This window comes from Lingula anatina, chromosome 4, assembly GCF_051362555.1.
Source record: "Lingula anatina isolate TDL-2025a chromosome 4, LinAna3.0, whole genome shotgun sequence".
Lineage (NCBI taxonomy): Eukaryota > Metazoa > Brachiopoda > Lingulata > Lingulida > Lingulidae > Lingula > Lingula anatina.
The window spans coordinates 7821251-7838580 of record NC_141770.1 but is presented as its reverse complement, the minus strand read 5'-3'; the positions used below and the strand labels follow the sequence as shown (position 1 = coordinate 7838580).

General features: G+C 35.3%; 2 long non-coding RNA genes and 1 pseudogene across 5 annotated transcripts in view; 1 reads left to right on the top strand and 2 right to left on the bottom strand.

The window, feature by feature from the left end:
• The window catches only part of LOC106167016 (uncharacterized), a 191552-nt gene that overhangs the window by 50415 nt on the left and 123807 nt on the right, over positions 1–17330 (top strand). The window lies entirely within an intron of this gene.
• Positions 55–1373, bottom strand: LOC147762217 (uncharacterized). The gene is made up of 4 exons (XR_015334086.1): positions 1236–1373; positions 835–1063; positions 451–613; positions 55–173 (listed from the first exon to the last, which is right to left on the bottom strand). It is a non-coding gene; the product is annotated as an uncharacterized LOC147762217 (long non-coding RNA).
• Positions 6739–16361, bottom strand: LOC147762216 (uncharacterized; annotated as a pseudogene). The gene is made up of 4 exons (XR_015333809.1): positions 15656–16361; positions 10732–10847; positions 8351–9610; positions 6739–8068 (listed from the first exon to the last, which is right to left on the bottom strand). The product of XR_015333809.1 is annotated as an uncharacterized LOC147762216 (transcript).

Below are 17330 nucleotides of genomic sequence, written 5' to 3'. Positions count from 1 at the left end.
TTTTTTTTGCTAACAAAAAATGATTTGTGTTAAAATATTAGTAATAAAAATGATCTGTGAATGTAAAAAAAATGGGTCTTAAGATTACTGATATTAATAGAGTACCTTCCAATTCCTCTCTCGGTTAACTGGCTTCTGCTTCTCCTGGCATGACTGTATCGTATTCCCCCAAGCTGAAAAATTTAGTTTATCTTCAGATTTGAATATTAGTTTCAGCATCCTACTTTATATTTTAGAAACGGTGTCTTCATGCATAGTGATGGTATTAGTGTTAAAAGGTATTTAAATAAGTCTATATAAGAAGAAAGAGTAACCAAAATATATAATTTTTAAAGAGTAAAAAATATTTATTAATAAATTCAATTTATTTCTGTACTCAGCGGCCACTAGAGGTTCATTACCTATAATGATTACAGGAAATTGTTAATGTCAGTTATATTTAAAACTTACCTTTTGTTCTAAAGGGGACAGTTCTTTGGGACAGGGACTGCTCACTGTCTTCCCCATACTGTTTCTCCATTGTTTTTCTGTGTGTTTCATCTTGGAACATAAATCTATCCATTTCCTACGCACGCTTGCGTTGTCTCGGTGAACTTTGGACACACTGTTGACGCTATAAGCAGGAAGATATAGAGACCGTTGTATGTTCCGTTATTCATCAAGAGCCCTTTAACTTCACATTAAACACAAAAAATTTGGTAGTCAATGTAGGTTTTTCCTTTTAATTTCTGTCACATAGTGAGTAATCACTACTCAATTTTAATGTCATTCCAAATTAAAAATAATGTAGGATCAATAATTACAATGCATTGACAAAGTAACTAATCAACTTACTTATTTGTTATTGCCTCCCATATTTCCTTTTTCAGTCTGTTAGTTATAACATTAACATTGCTGAATTTTGAAAAAAGAAAATGTCACTTTAAGCAGATACCCCGTCCACTAAAATTTTGAGCTCTTCGGTTGTAATTTTGGTATACTCGTCATTTTGATTTTGTTGTTGGAATGTGTCAATTTCTCCTTGAAGGCCAGCAATGGCAGTCTCACCAATAATTGACACAACCTGAAACAAAAGTACCTTTAATAATCATTTGATATAAATAAATGAACACACACACACACACACACACACACACACACACACATATATATTCAAACAAAAAGCCATCGATCTACATAAGGTATGTTCTGATTATATACATTAAATTTTTTATAAAATGCTAACATTATTTAACCTTTTCTTGCATGGGAGTCAACATTATTTGAGAGACCCCACCACCATCAGTCTTTTGAATCTTCCTCCTTTCTGCCTCCTTTTTGGAGCAGCTGGAAAAATCCGACCACTTCTTCCTTATAACTTTCACATCTTTTCTCCCAAGACCTATATTGTTGACTCTGAAAATCAATAAGATAACTAATTTTTTCAGTGATAATTAAACAAAAATTTAATGTTTCCAATTTTCTTCAATATGCTATGCATAATGATGTAATTCCTTATGTTTATAAAAGAAGAATTTAAGTGGAGGAAAGAATTATAATATTAAAATATATCAATATTCAAGTCACCTATTCTTGTGCTTTTGATTAAAAAAATTGGCCCAAACCTAGTTATTTCCTGCCATGCCTTCATTTTTTTCTCATTGGTTTTTCAAACAAAAATTTCTTAGATTCCACAGAAAAATATATATAGAATTGACCATGTTTTATTTTGTGGGATAACTCTCTGGTAAACTCTGAGAATTCTGTTTGAGTTTCTTAAATATCATCAAAAAATCACAGGTAAAATAATTCTTCTCACCATTCCTTTCTCACAGTACCAATCAAAGTTACCTGTGATTTTCTTCTTTAACTCCTAAAATTCATTATTAGTAATACATAGAAAACTAATTACATTCCAGGGAAAAGGGTCTGTAAACTCAAAATGGAATTTGACAGGGTCAAAAGATGCTATATTGAGAACAGATTGATTTTTTTCAATTTCCTTAGCCATTGATAATAATCTGGTTTGGACTTCAACTAAAAGTATTGTTTTGTCAATTTTGTCATTACTCCCAGAATAACCATTTTTTTCCCCCATTTGCAGGTTGTTTTTCTTTACTTAAAATCTTGTTGACTTCTAAAAGCTGCTGAATCCTCTTCAGTGTTCTTTTGGAATGTTTTCTTGTGGTTCATCATTTTTAACAAAATTTAAGATGGATCACAGTTGGAGCTTATTATCAAAGTGCAGCAAGAGTACCTTCTTCCAATTGAGCCAAATAATATAGCTCATGCTGACTAACATGATTCCCAAAAAAGAACAGATAAATGCGTATGCAATTTGTTGTTCAGCACCAACTTTGGTGGAGGCATTTTCAAGGCAAAAGCTAACAAAGAAAAGAAAGGATAGAGCTGAAAAAAAGGAAAGCAAGGAAGCAACCAACATGCAATATGTAAAATTGTCAGCATCAGTTCTTGACCTTTTTCTTTTTCAGCCTTGTAAGGTGTTCCGTGTTGGTGTAATCTTGGTAACAAGCTCTGTGATATGCTTCAACTGGCCCATCTTACCAGTAACTCTTGATTGTATTGTAGCATGCATCTTGGCAAATACCAGCTGCTTTTTTAAATGTATCCCAGCTTATGCCCCTATTTCACACAGACCACGGATCCCACAAATCACCAGGAATTGACAAATTTCAGGATTTGTTGTTGAATCGTAATCAGTTCGTGAAATTCTTAACAGATTCAAATATATTCATAGTCAGTTCTTGCAATTCTTGATCAATCACGAACTGATTACGATTCAACCACGAATCCTGAAATTTGTTGATTGCCTGTGAATTATTTGATGTCCAATGCTGTGCATTGAGTGCATAATTCCTCTTTCATGTTTGCTGTTGTATGCAGTGCGCATTGCATTATGCACAGAGGGAAGAGATGTGGCAGGAATAGGTGTTTCAGCAGGAAAGGGGCGGGGCGCAAGCAATCACTATTATGGGAATTGGTCAAGGGAAGTTAGTATTATAGGGTGCAGCAAAATTATTGGGAAGAGCAGGGTAATTATATCAGTTCACATGCTCCAAAAAGGCTGTTAATGACTATGGAGATTAAAATCTTTCTTCCACATTTGATGTTGAAAATAAGCAGACAACAAAGGTTTTCAATCAATTGTAGACTTGATGGTGACAACAGAAACAAATTTTTGAACATGACCTGCTGATTTTCAAACAAAACCTGCTGATTAAATATATACTTGATGAGGAAAAATAAAGAGATTTTCCAACATGACTTGATTGTCGAACATAACCCGCTGACTGAATGGCCATGGCACAAACAGATTTTCAAACAAGACCTGCTGATTTTTGCGCAGTACAGAGGCCAAAATCAGGGTCACTGACCTGCCCTTTGTTCCTCTGTAGCCACTGTTGACTGTATTGGTTAGTTCTTCCGCCAGCTACAGATTTTAGTGCTGCTGCTGCACCCACACTAAGACTTGGTTTATTTAAAGGCAGCCACACTTGCCTTGGCATGTACTCCTTACAGGGTTATGAGGCATCCACTTCCCTAGAGTGCACTGGAATTGGACTAAAACCCTGCTGGAATCCAGTCAGTATTTCTATGGTCCCCCGGTAATTGAAATTTCAGAGAAGCTGTTGAAAAACTCAACACAACTTCTGGCATTAAAAAAAACACTTTCAAAAACTGTTCTCCTTGTAAAATCAATCTGTTTCATGAGTGTTTGGACTCTCTGCAACAAATGATGTACCCTGAATTTCAATGAATATCATATGCAAATTTGTTTTTATTACAGCACTGGTTTTGTTAGGTGAGGCTGTAGTCTTATCAAAAGTTCTTTCATCAAATGTTTGTAATCGCCTTACAAGTGGCGTCTTGCAATCCACGGTCTCACCCAGTATTTCCGAGTTTTTAAAAACCGCTCTATGTGACCAAATCTTACACTATCATCACTTACATATTTGATAGTAAATGAATTTTTGGCCTTTGCTCTTGTGCAGTTACTTGTGTGATATACTGTCCCTCTTAACATCACTCTGTCAAAACATTCAACTACCCCAGCTAAATACTTACAACAGTGATAATTTTTTTTATTAACTTGATTACAAAATCCCACTTTTTTTCTTGATTTTTTCAATAACATCACATCTTGATCTTATGTATCTGCTACTGCAACTTTTATTTATTTATTTATTTATTTATTTATTTTTTTACAAAGATGCCACAAACTCTTTCCCCATTTGACCTACATTTTCCATTAGCACACCACACATTAACATGGGGATTTGCTGAACTTAGCCAACAATGGAGGTAATTTGCAATTCTACAAACTGCGTGCTGTGAATTAATTTTAGTAGGTCTCCGTTTATTTCCTCATTACTGTTATTGCAGGTTTATGAGGGCCAAATCACAGACCATAAAAGAGCAAATTTTCTTGTTGATGCCATTTTGCATTGCACACAGACATTGTTTCAAGACTTAAATTATCAAATGCCAAAGTAGTTGTACAGTTTGCACTGCTTACCTGCCCACACGTGCACTTTATATGGGTGTTTGGGTTTGGGCCTGAGCCTAAGCTGAGCGCTAATATCGTTTCCATTCTCGTCCCGAATGACCTTGCAGAAAACAAAACGTCCATTCCTTTGCATTTATACGGAGCATTCTCCTGAAATGATTTTTGCAATAAAATTGACGTCAGTCCATGCAACTTTTCAGCGTCCACTAGCTGTGTCCATATATATGCAGTGACTTTTTAATTGCACAAATACTAGGTTAAATCTACCATTATGTTAAATTTCTTTCTTAACCAATACCTTGTCGATAATATTTTAATAATAATCAATAACATTAAAATAATAATAAAATTATATAAAAAATATCCAGCTCCAGATCTGTAACCTGCATGGAATTAATGGTTACATGTATTGCGCTGTTTAAGAATTAAAAATCTGTGCATTGCACAATCATCTGTCAAAATTACATCATTGAACTGGTCATTCAATGCCAAGGCACACTTGCATGACTCCATTCGTTTCCATTCATTTCAGGCATCTATAAGAAAATCCTTTCCCAATTGGATCATTTCATTGGTAACCTTGTCCTTCCCACCAAATTTACCACTTGTAATTTTTTTGTATTGTTCAAGATTTCTTCAGCATTTATGTCAGGGTCAAGTGTAGTCTTTCACTTTGCCTTAGTTTATTTTCGATACCGCAGGGTATATTTTACTCTAGGGACTCTAATCTGTCTGCTGAAGATTCAAGGTTTGGTCCACGATTCCCGACTCCATTTATTTCTAGGCTGCTGTCTGGTTTTATACCTCATATATTGGAGTGACAGACCATGTGGCTGCAAATTATCGTAACTTTAGATAAAGGGTAATAAAGTGAGGTAAAATTAAAGTTGACTTGGACCAATTAAAGTGATAGGAACAATTACATTACTACTTACGTGCCCATGCCCGCGACTTCATTAAAAAGTATTACACTTATCAGAAATTTTCTGCGGTCTGCACAGTTCCTGTATGAAAGAGATTGAAAAGTAATGTCACTCATGAGAGGATAGCACAATTGTGTACCCTTTTGATTGGGCCACAAATATTTTCTATCAATTCTCTAGTTCCATCCAAAAGATTACAGCTGACAAAATGCCCTACTGCATAACTGTGTCCAAATAGCAGTGACCTGTTGTAAGGTAATGTTTTCTTTGCTAATTTCAAATAGAATGTCCCCGTTTCTGAACCTGGAACTAATTGCTTCACTAGATCTGGTAATTGTTGGTGAATAACAACAGCAGATGAAATCTGTAATTTCACAGAGCTTGTCCCATGGAATAGTTTTCTCAACTCCCCATTAAGGTCTTCATAGAAAAAACAAGACTGTGTTCATAAGGGACCCAAGATAGCTTAGTCACATAAATGAACAAGGCAATGTACATTAATATAAGTGTCATTTCGAGGTGAATACAAACAATCAATCTTAGCACAAAATAATTTCAAGAGAACTCTTGCTCTTGCTACATCAGCAGTGCTTATACTAGTTTTGAGGAGCAGGTAAATTGACTCTACAAGAAAAAAGTAATGACTTAAGATATCCATATGGTAGGATGCCTACTAAACAAGCTACAGAATGAAATTAAAGAAATTATCTGAATTCAGAAGCTTTCCAGTGCTTAAGTTCAGTAAAAGTCCTAGGTGAGCGGTTTATTACATTTGGAGGAGTTAATTAATGCTTTAATTCTGTCATCTAACCCAGACATGTAATTTCCAATATAATATGGCTCTGATTTGTTACTACTGTCTAACCACAAATGGAGCAGCATCTTCTGAACTCCCAATAAAACTCAATGCATATAATCTATAGAAACTGAATGGATAACATCAAAATTTGGCAAACGGAACATCACACTAAACCCTAGCTTTTACACCATATGTAGTCTTATTAGTTGTCTCTGCCTCTACTGCATATTTCAGAGTTTCAGCATGGTCCCTTGGCTTATATATTATAACAATTAAGCTGCTTTGCAAATTGAACAATACTCAGCAGAGGTGTTGAAAGTTATTTCAAGTAGTGAAGTTTATGTTTCTGAAATAGCCATTGGTTGCGTAAAATTATAACCAAGTAATTGAGGACAAGACGTCATTATCATATAATGTAGCCATAAGTAAGGTTTAAAAATTGGTTGTATCTTAGTGTTTGGAACAATTGGATGAAATATTCTTAGTACGTCCACAGCCATAGAGTCTGGCAAGACTGTCTTTATATAAAGCACATGAACAGACCTGTAAAATGTCTTTATATAATAATGTGGAGGGCCACTCCAGCTTCACTTTTGCCTGACAAAGGATAGAAATCCACACATTTTGTATGGTAGTCTCTAAAGGTCAGTATGTTCTTGTTCCCATTTTGGGTTGGTGGTGGTAGGCCTGGAAAATAAACGTGTAGAAAATTGTCTTACAAATAATACTATTATTGGTAAGAAGGCCTGTTGCTTTGTATGGACAGGCCAATTTTATTTTGTAATAATACAAATCTAAAATTCATAAAATTATGTTCTGTAGGCTTAATGAATTGTTTCAGATATATTTTGTCTAATTCACCAAGACCACTGTTAAATGCTCAAATTTCATTTTTGACATACATTAAAATGGAGGAGCAGTATGTGGTCTGGAATTTTTATGCTTTTTCCTTTTGGTGTACATTTTCAGAGGCAATGGACGAATTTAGTTTAAAATTTGACATTTTCTAATGTCACAAATTTAAGTCCATCAAAATGTTGAATGTCATCCTCATCCATTTTGAAAGGTGATTTTTAAATGACATTCATCCGATAAAAACACTAGATAAATGTGATCAAACAGAGGCATCCCTTATTATTGGTATGTATGTGTATAGTAAATTTTTTTTTTTAATTGGAAGTGCTTGAGCCAGGTATTTGCATGCAATATGTTCAGCATATGTGCCATCAGTTGCCATCTACTCCAGGTAGGAGGTCAAGGGTTCTGTCATGGAATTTTGTAAGCCATTCTTCACGTCCTAAAATTTTCACCACATTTCAGGTTTAATTTTTTTTCAAAAAATCATAATGAGCACGTGCAAAAAATACAATCAAGCTTTAGTTAATTTAAAAATAATAATATTTTACTCATATCAGGCAAATTCATTAGATGATCAATGAGTTTTGCTCTCAGCTGTGTGTGGGTTAACTCTTTATCTTGTTTGAGGAAATCCAACTGGTCACTGATGGCCGAGAAGAAACAGTTGCCATCTTTTGGGGTGTCTCTAATACTGTGTCTGCAAGCGCCTCTGTAAAACGTATCTCTTTTATTTATATGCTTACTCCTGAAGATATGCTATTGATTGCAGCAAATCCTTTCAGCCTCACTGGGCATTCCCACAACAATGCTCGCACACACACCTCATTGGCTGATCACTTATAGATGGCTAGGGATCTTGGGGGGACATCTCCACTCTTCTTCAGGGAGTGTTCTTATATCCATGCCATTTGCAGAGGACCAATCACACACCTCCACAATAATATCTTCCAACTCTTCTCTGCTCACTGCAGACATCCACCCCTACAAGTAATTATAATAGGATGATTGTTAGTATACAAATAACATATGTCATGTATATGATTTTGACAGAAGTCAGCTTCCTCATATATTTAAAAGGCAATGGTAATGCATGACTTGTACACTTACAGAAATAAATTTAGTAATACATATGTCAAAGTAAATATCTTTTGTAAACATCTACCTTGAGTGGAAATGCATTGATGTTATTCCCACACAACAGAATGAAAAACACACTAGCTAGCTGTTTTCATTCATGCATTTGTAAATAAAATGGACAGGTACCTGATGCTGGCTTGTTTAATCTGAGGAACCCCTTTAGCAACATTTTCAAGTGTGTTCTCCAAAATGGAGGCAACTGCAAACTACATTTTGTACTCCTGTTTCACATGTTGCAAAATGTAAATGTTCTATGCTGAAATAAAATAAAATTAAGGTCAAATACATGTAAATATATGTTTTGTCTGTTATACTAATACAAAGAAATAGCAGGTTTCATATTAGCGATATAATTACAGTTAACAATGAAATTTTTACTTAACTGTATAATAACACAAACCTCATTAGAATTGTTTCAGAAGATCACCACAGTCACATGCCAGTTCTTGCCCAGTTGGCCAAACCAACCACTCTGCTTTTCTCTAAACAAAAAAATAAGCATATATCTTTAATGCAATCTTTTCAAAAAGTTTTTAGAAATCAAAATCTTCTCTAATCATAATAGTCAGTCATCATATGGAACAATTACAAGGTTCATTCTATAACCACTTCCAAATTCTTAATTTTGCACTTTTTACATCAAACACCCTATATATAAAGGTATATATATATATATATACGTATGGTTATAATTGAAGGACACCTGTCAAATTAACCTTAAAGCATCTCACACATCTCACAACAGAAATTGATATACGATAATACTGAATTACTATGATGAAGTTGGAAGAGATTAGGAAAGCTTAATGCCAAGCTGGAAGGCCTTCCTAATAATGGCGCCCCGCAGACTACGATACAGTTTATACTGGCCCACATCCGAAAGATGCACCCCGTCTGGTTTGATGTGAAGCCAGGTGATTTTCCGCAGACCTACGTTCTTCCAAAAGGAAATAAATGGATTTCTTAAGGGCAAGTCTGCAAGATGAATGTTGAGCTGGTCAACTTGATCATAAAAAGAAGGGTGATGGGGACGCAGTCTGTGGTGAACTTGATTCACCACCACATGAGAAACACCAAATTCGTCATGAAAACGACGGGCTAACTCTTCAATATCCTTACAAAGGTTAGAGGGAGAAACACTACGGTCAGACATGTCGTTAAAACCAATGATAAGTACGACCAAGTCAGGTCATACCCAGCCAAGGATCCCCAAATCATACCTGACTAGTTTAGGGACCGTGCGGCAGCCTATCCCGTGCCAGTGCACAGAGTTGGGGAAAACCGAAATCTTTCGTTGCACGTACGTCCTGACCTTGGTCGAGAAATGAACTAAGCCTATGAACAAATGAATGACCGATAACGAGAACTGCCATGGTGATCGTAAGTCTGTAAGTCAAAAGCTCGCAAATAGATTGAAAAAGGAAAAACTTACTTGTTTGCTGATCAAAATCGTACAGTGGCGAATTGGAAAGTAATCTGTTGTTTGTTCTTTAGCGAATGTCGTGCGTGAGAGCAATGTGAGAAAGAATACTATCGCTCACTTCATTAAACGCGGCAGCACGAACCTTGTGGAAACGCCTGACCTAGTTCATCCTGATTGGGCCAAATGTCACGACCTAGTTACTGTGATTGGATAAGATGATTGGCCAATCACAATCAGTTGCCAAAGATGTAGCACTGAATCCGCAACTTCATGCGATTTTATGTGCAGCATTGAATCCGAGGCTCGTCGGCTCATGCAGCACTCAATCCGAGGTTTGTACAAGTATAGCCAAAATTACATAGTGAATCCCATCGGAACTAGGTTATAGACTCAGCTGCCAAACTTCCCTTTAATTCATCACATTTCTACAAGTGAAGTAAACATTTTTCACATCAGTATTAATATTCCACTGTAGCGTCTAACCTGCCCATACATGGACCTTGTACGGGTGCTTAGGTCTGCTGTGTAGTGGGTATGGCAGGCTAATTTCGTTTCAGTTTTCATCTCTTATCACTTTCTGGAAAATATGTCAGCAGTTTGAGTCCATTTCCACGGTACACTCATCTGAAGTAAATGAACAAATAGTATATTATTAAGTAAAACAATATTTAACTCAAAAATTAAATACAAGAAAAATTATTGTAAATGTTTGTATGTATATCTTTTCAACAATGGTGCTAATATATATGAATTTACAAAGTGAGCAGAATAAAAGATCTGAAACATATGCACGAAATCAACAACATATATGTTGTATATTGAATGCAGATCTGTAGATTTTTGCTTATTATTTACCAGAAAACACTGTCCTCAAATTTGTCTTCAACTGCCAGGGCCTCCCAACACTAGTTTACTCTTTTCAGACAGCTGACAATCCTCACAAGCTGGCAGTAGTCTTTGCTACTCTTCATCCAGCCAACATTTTTTCTTAATATCCGTACAGCGCTGGAGTTATATGAACTTTCAGTTTATAAAATTTTTTCTTGATATATACAAATTTATTTGAAAGTGGTGTTGTTTTCACCTGTATGTTCTTTGATAATTTCTTTCAAGTCTTTGGCAACCAGGTCCTTATTCCTGGTCATCTTGTCATCAATGACCGTCTTATGAAGATCTGTGAACTTAGTGGGTCTTCCTGATCTGATGTGGTCATGTAATCCTTCTCCATCCTTCCATCTTGTCTTGTGGTTGTAGATACCTTGTCTGCTCAGCTGGACATTATCTTTTTTTTTTTTTTTTTTTTTTTTTTTTTTTTTTTTTTTTTTTTTATTGAAAAATTTCAGTATAAGAAAGTACATATACCCAAGTATGGTAAATGCACACTGCACACTCACTCTCTCTCTCACACACACGAATATAAGTTTATAATCTCATGAACAATAGGTGTAATAATAGTAATAATAATAATAATAAAGATCGATACCACAATGTATTCATCCATAACTACAACATATTATTAAGTAAAAAGTGCAAAATATTATTTTGCTGAAGCTAATTAAATTCAAACATGTCTGACCAATTTTCCCATTTTTTTTCAAAGTTTGTTAAATTTAGCTTTTTTAATGCATTGAATTTTTCTATTATAAATTGATCCTTTATGTAATTTATGAGTGAAGAAAGACGCATACATTCTTTCTTTTTGAAACTTTTGTAAATATAAAATTTCGTACAAAGAATAACAAAATTAATTGGGCTGTTTGGGTTTGTTGGATAGCCGAAAAGGATGCATTTTTCATTAAAGGTAATGTTTTTATTCGTTCTGTTAAAGATGTAAGCTTTCAGTTCTTCCCAAATTTTTTTACTATACGCGCAATGGAAGAAAGTATGCGAAATGTCTTCCCTTGCAACACCACAAAGAGAACAGACGTCATCGTTTTCAATCCCTATAGTTTTTAAATATGATTTAACAGGCAGGAGCCTATGTATTATGCGGTATTGGAACCACTGCAGTTTGGTGTTCTTTGTTGTTTCGAAACAGTTCTTATAGACATCTTTCCAATGTACATCAAAATTTGACTTTGCGTTCCATTTTTTTTCATTTGTCATTCGTGTAGCTGGCTTGTAGAGAGTTTGATAAAAGTCTCTACAGCCTTTACTATGTTTGATAAGAAGCTCTATTGCTTGAGGCAAAAAAGGGTGAGAGGTGATCTCAAGAACATCGTTATGCGTTTTATTCATAAGCCTGTGCTTAATAGAATTTCGTATACCATAAAATGTAAGCGCACAACAGTTTTGTAGGCTAAATTTTTGTTCAAATTCTTCCTTTGTTAAAATTCTGTTATTTTCAAGAAAATCGCTAACAATTTTGACGCCTTTGTTAAACCATTTTCTTATAAACACAGGCTTGCCCCCAATCCTAAAATTATCATTATACCAAATCGGCTCCACAGATATTATACTTTTTCTTTCTAGTAAGCGTGTTAACACTAATTTCCAGGAAACCAGAACATCTTTCCAAAAACAGTTACTACAATCCTTAATAAGCTTGTCTAGATACGCATTCCCAAAAGTAAATATATAACTTATTACATCTCGATCAAAAATAGCTTGGAGAAGTGGAACATATATGTTGTCTGTCTGATAAATTCTTCTAATCCAAGTACATTTAAGAGAAGCAATAAAGTCAAATAAATCTAGCATCTTAAGACCACCTTGTTCATAATTACCAGTTATTACACTCCTTTTCACTTTTTCCGTCTTTTTGCCCCATATAAATTGAAAGAACATTGTGTTTAGTAATTTCATGTATGTTTCATCTGGATTGGGAAGGGAAATGAATAGGTGGTTTAACATGGGTACAACCAGGGTTTTCAGTACAGTGATTTTGCCAATGGGCGTCAAAGGTCTCCTTTCCCATTGTTGCAACATTCTTTTAATTTTTACGATGTATTGTTCAAAATTAGTTTTTATCATATCCTGCAAATTCAATGTAAATTCAATACCTAACAAATTAAAACTGTCATAAACCCAATTCATCTTCCATCTTACATGGTGAAACACTTCCTTGCTAAACTTTTTTGCGCCAATCCAAATTAGTTTAGTCTTACTCTTATTTATCGCCAAACCTGATATTTTTGAAAAGAAATCAAGTGTATTAAATGCTGCAAGAAATGAGAGTCTGCTACCGTTGAGAATGAGGGTAGTGTCGTCAGCATATTGTGATATTCTAAATTCTGTATTCTCTATCTTTATACCAGTAATATCACTATTATTCTTGATCAGTAACGAAAGTATTTCAGCACATAAAATAAAAATGTACGGGGAGAGGGGGTCACCCTGACGGCATCCTCTCGAGATTCTGAAGTACTCGGATAAATGACCGCACTGACTAATGGAGGCGCTGCAGTCGAAATTTAATATCCCAAACCATTTTTTAATTGCGTCACCAAAATGAAAGAAGTCTAGTACATTAATTATAAAATCCCAGTCAACCGAATCGAAAGCCTTTTCAAAATCAATCAAAACAAGCAAGCCTGGAATATTTCGTTTTTCTGTGATGTGCATTAGGTCATATATCAACCGTGTGTTTTCTCCTATATAGCGGCCAGCTAAAAACCCAGATTGAGTAGGGGAAATTAGTTTGTCTAATACAGTTTTCATTCGTTCAGCTATACATCCGGATATTAGTTTATAAAATACATTTAATAATGTTATAGGTCGCCAATTTTGTAAAAATTTTCTATTCTTGTCCCCTTTCGGGATACAAGTAATAATGCCGAGTTTCTGGCTAGTTGGTAACCTTTCTTTACGAAATACTTCATTTACCGTTCTGACCATAAATTCTTTCAAATCTGACCAAAAAAATTTGTAAAACTCAGTTGTAAAACCGTCGGAACCCGGAGATTTGTTATTCTTCATTTTCTTTAGGACTGTAAGAAGTTCTGTCTTGGAGATTTCTCCCTGTAGCAGTTCTTTTTCGGTATCATTTAATTTAGGCACGTTAAATTGGTCAAGAAGGACTCGAAGATCAGTTTTTTCTACAAATTCTTTTTTTGAGGAATACAGACGCTCATAAAATAATTTAGCTTCATTAAGTATTTCCTTTTGATCGAAAATAACAGTACCGTCTTGCAGTTCTAGATTTTGTATAGTTTTGTTCACGTAATGTCTAGATTCAAGAAAACAGAAGTATTTTGTCGGCTTCTCACCTTCTTCCACCCACCTTGCTTTTGCTCGCAAAAGGATACCTTTTAGTTTCTTCTGTCTTATGTTTTTCAATTCTGTCTTTTTTGCTTCCAATAGATCTGAAATGTCTTGGAATTGAGAATTAGTTTCTAGTTCATTTATTGAGTTTTCCAAATCATTTTCGAGTTTACAGGCTTGCTTATTTCTGTAAGAGGAATATGATATAGTCGCGCCTCTAATTTCCATTAAAAGAGTTTCAAAAAATAGCGAGTCATCAATTATGAAGGTAATAGACTCGTTCGGAATGTCATCTATATGTTCCAAATTATATACGGGGATTGTATACTGTCTCTTAACTTTTAATATCGTTTCCTTAATTTTAGTTACATATTCCACGTCATTTAAGAGAGTATTATTAAAGATCCAAGTCCCCCTGCCTTTGATGAATTTATTTAATTTTAGTTCTAGTATTATTGATGAGTGGTCAGAACGGTAACCTGCATTTATAGAAATGTTGTTTACAGAATTTTGTAGGTTATCGGCGATCAAGAAAAAATCGAGCCTAGCTTGCCTCAACGGATTCCTTCTTCTCCACGTAAACCTTCTTTCTCCTGGATACAATACTCTGAAAAAGTCAATTATATCAAGATCATTCATTATTTCAATTACTTTCTTCCTTGCTCTGGGGTTATTTACATGACGGTAATTGCTTGAATCTAGCACCGGGTCTAAAACGAGATTAAAATCTCCACAGATGAAAAAGTTTTCATTATTAAAATCGACAATAGTTTGTCGTATTTGTTCGTAGAAATCTGGGCTATCTCTATTAGGACCATATATGTTAATTAAAGTAAATCGGACTTTGTTTATACCAATATCCAACGCTAAGAGATTGCCATCATTTGTTTTTTGTTCTTTAAAAAATTCAAACTCGAAGTTATTATTAATTAGAATGGCCACCCCTCGGGCATTTGTAGAAAAGGAGTTAAAGTAACCTCAGCTGGACATTATCTTGATCAGCATTTACACCTTTCAATTCTCTATGTCTGGCAGTCTAAAATGTTCCAAGTATATGTCTACCAGCTGTATAATATTTCTGTAAGTAATGTATTTATTCTGTATATAATAGATCACAGCATTATTGTATATATTATATTATGTTATAGCCTTTTGGTAAAATGTATGAATATACCTTTCTGGACCAACTCACATGTCCAAATCTTTCCACATGTTAAAAAAATTCACAAACAAATCTGCAGATATGGGCACCAACATGAAATCACATCATGGCATTAGAAAGGGTTAAAAAGAAAAGAAGAAATTAGGATAATAAATGGTTTCGATTTAGACTTAATGTGTATCCTTTGCTCTTACATGGTAAACTAACTGCTGTTAGTCGTGTATTTACACTGTTTCATTTGTTGTCATGCTGATCTAATTGTGGTTTTTCTCATATGCCAGAATAGAGCCAAAGCCAAGAACAACAATAGTCAAATGCTATAAAATCAATCACAAAAGAAAATTCTAATTTTATGAAAGATGGTTGTGCAGGATCTTATCTCTTGATCAGCTATACTTGGTATGATGATAAGGATATGTGGTTATACCAACATTCTCAAATAACTGCGTTAACATTATTTGAAGCAAATAGGCAAAAAAGGAAGTCATGATTCAAGTTTTAAACTTTTCAATTTTTACACTAAAAATAGAGCTATATCTAACAGAGCTTTTGATCACATTCATGATCTTCTTCAGTGTGATGTCATATGGGACGATCACTGCTCACCAGTGCTTTGGTGATTGCGTTGTCTCAAATATGTGACAATTGGTGCCTCCCCCCATCTCTGTTCAAGCTTGGGTTAATATGTGCCCTGATGTAAATGAACTCCTTTACCCCCCTTTCACACCAAGAAGGGTCCCTGTCCAAGATCTTTGCTGTCTCCCATGGGATTTCATGTCCTGGATAATCTACATGAATGTGCCTAGAAACCTCCGTGGTGGTGAGGCTCCGTCTTTTATGTTCCATCACTCTAGATTTTAAAGTTCTTTCCGTTTCCCCGATGTAGTCTTTCTCACATTCACAGTTCTTGTTACCCTGGCACCTTATATGGTAAATTGCGCCACTAACCGGGCGGACCCGGCGAAGGATGCCCAAATCGTATCTGACCAGTTTAGGGACCGTACGGCCACCTATTCCGTGCCAGTGTACTGATTCAGGGAATCCAAAGTCTTTCGCCGTGCGGTCGTCCCGACCTTGGTCGAGGTAAGATTGGAGCCTGTGTACAAAAGAATGCCCAATGACAAGAACAGCCATGCTACTATAATTCGCAAAATCAATAACTCAAATAAAGAAAAAACTTACTTGTAGCAAATTGGAGTTCTGTTCGTGGGAAAGCCGGAGATGCGTCGATCTATCAGCAGGTTCGCCAAAAGTCCCGACTTGAAATATCTGTGAATCCGTAACTGTTAATACAGTTTAAATTGAAGATGGCGAACGTAAAATTATTCTGACAATTGCATACACTATAGAACCTTATATAAAAAGTGGGAAGGAATAGTAACGCTCATTTGGTTAAACGCTGAGGCGCGAACCTAAGTGAAACCCCCATCCGTGATTGGACAGGGTGTCTGATCAAAAGATGCAGCGTTGAATCCGAGGCTTATGCAAATTTTCGGCAAGTTATGCCATAATAAACGTCCGTGATTGGACAGGGAGTCTGATCGCGATAGATGCAGCATTGAATCCGAGGCTAGAGCAAAAATGTTAACAACTTGTGTAGCATTGAATCCGAGGCTACTTGCAAACTTGTGAAGAATCAGACTGTCGCCATAAATAAACGTTTGACTACGCCAAACTTCCCTTTTTGTCAGTCTTATCTTTAGAATGACAAAGAATCTGTTTGAGTATTCTGTGAGGTCTAAAGCAAACATTCACTTTGTGTTTTGTATAAATTCGTTTCAGCTGTTCTGATCTCCCTTTCATGTATGGGATCACTATACTGGTTTTGGGCTTATCTTGTCTTCTCTCGTCATCCTCAGGTGTTGACTCCTTATCAGCTCCAACATTGTTCAGTACCTTTCTTATAGCCCAGCTGGGATACTTACAACTCTTCAGGGCCTTATTCACATGGTAGAAATTGAAAAGTTTAATACTTGAATCATATCCTACTGTTTTGGGTTAGAAAGAACAGAACTCCTTTTTGTACACGGTTGGCTTTATTTTCAGTTTATTCAAAATTGCTGATATTGATAAGCTGATAGTTGATAGCCGATAGCTGGTCACTAAAATAAAAATAAAAATACAATAATATAATATATTCAAAAGTATTATATAAAACAATGATTCTCATAAATTAAAACAAATACACTTACATAAATTGTGGAGTCTATATCTTATAAAGAGAGTCATGTCCTTCTCCTGTCCTTCTCAAGTAAAGTCGGTGTGTGCGTGTGATCTCAGTAGGTGTGGTCTTTTTTATTTATGCATTGCATGAGTGA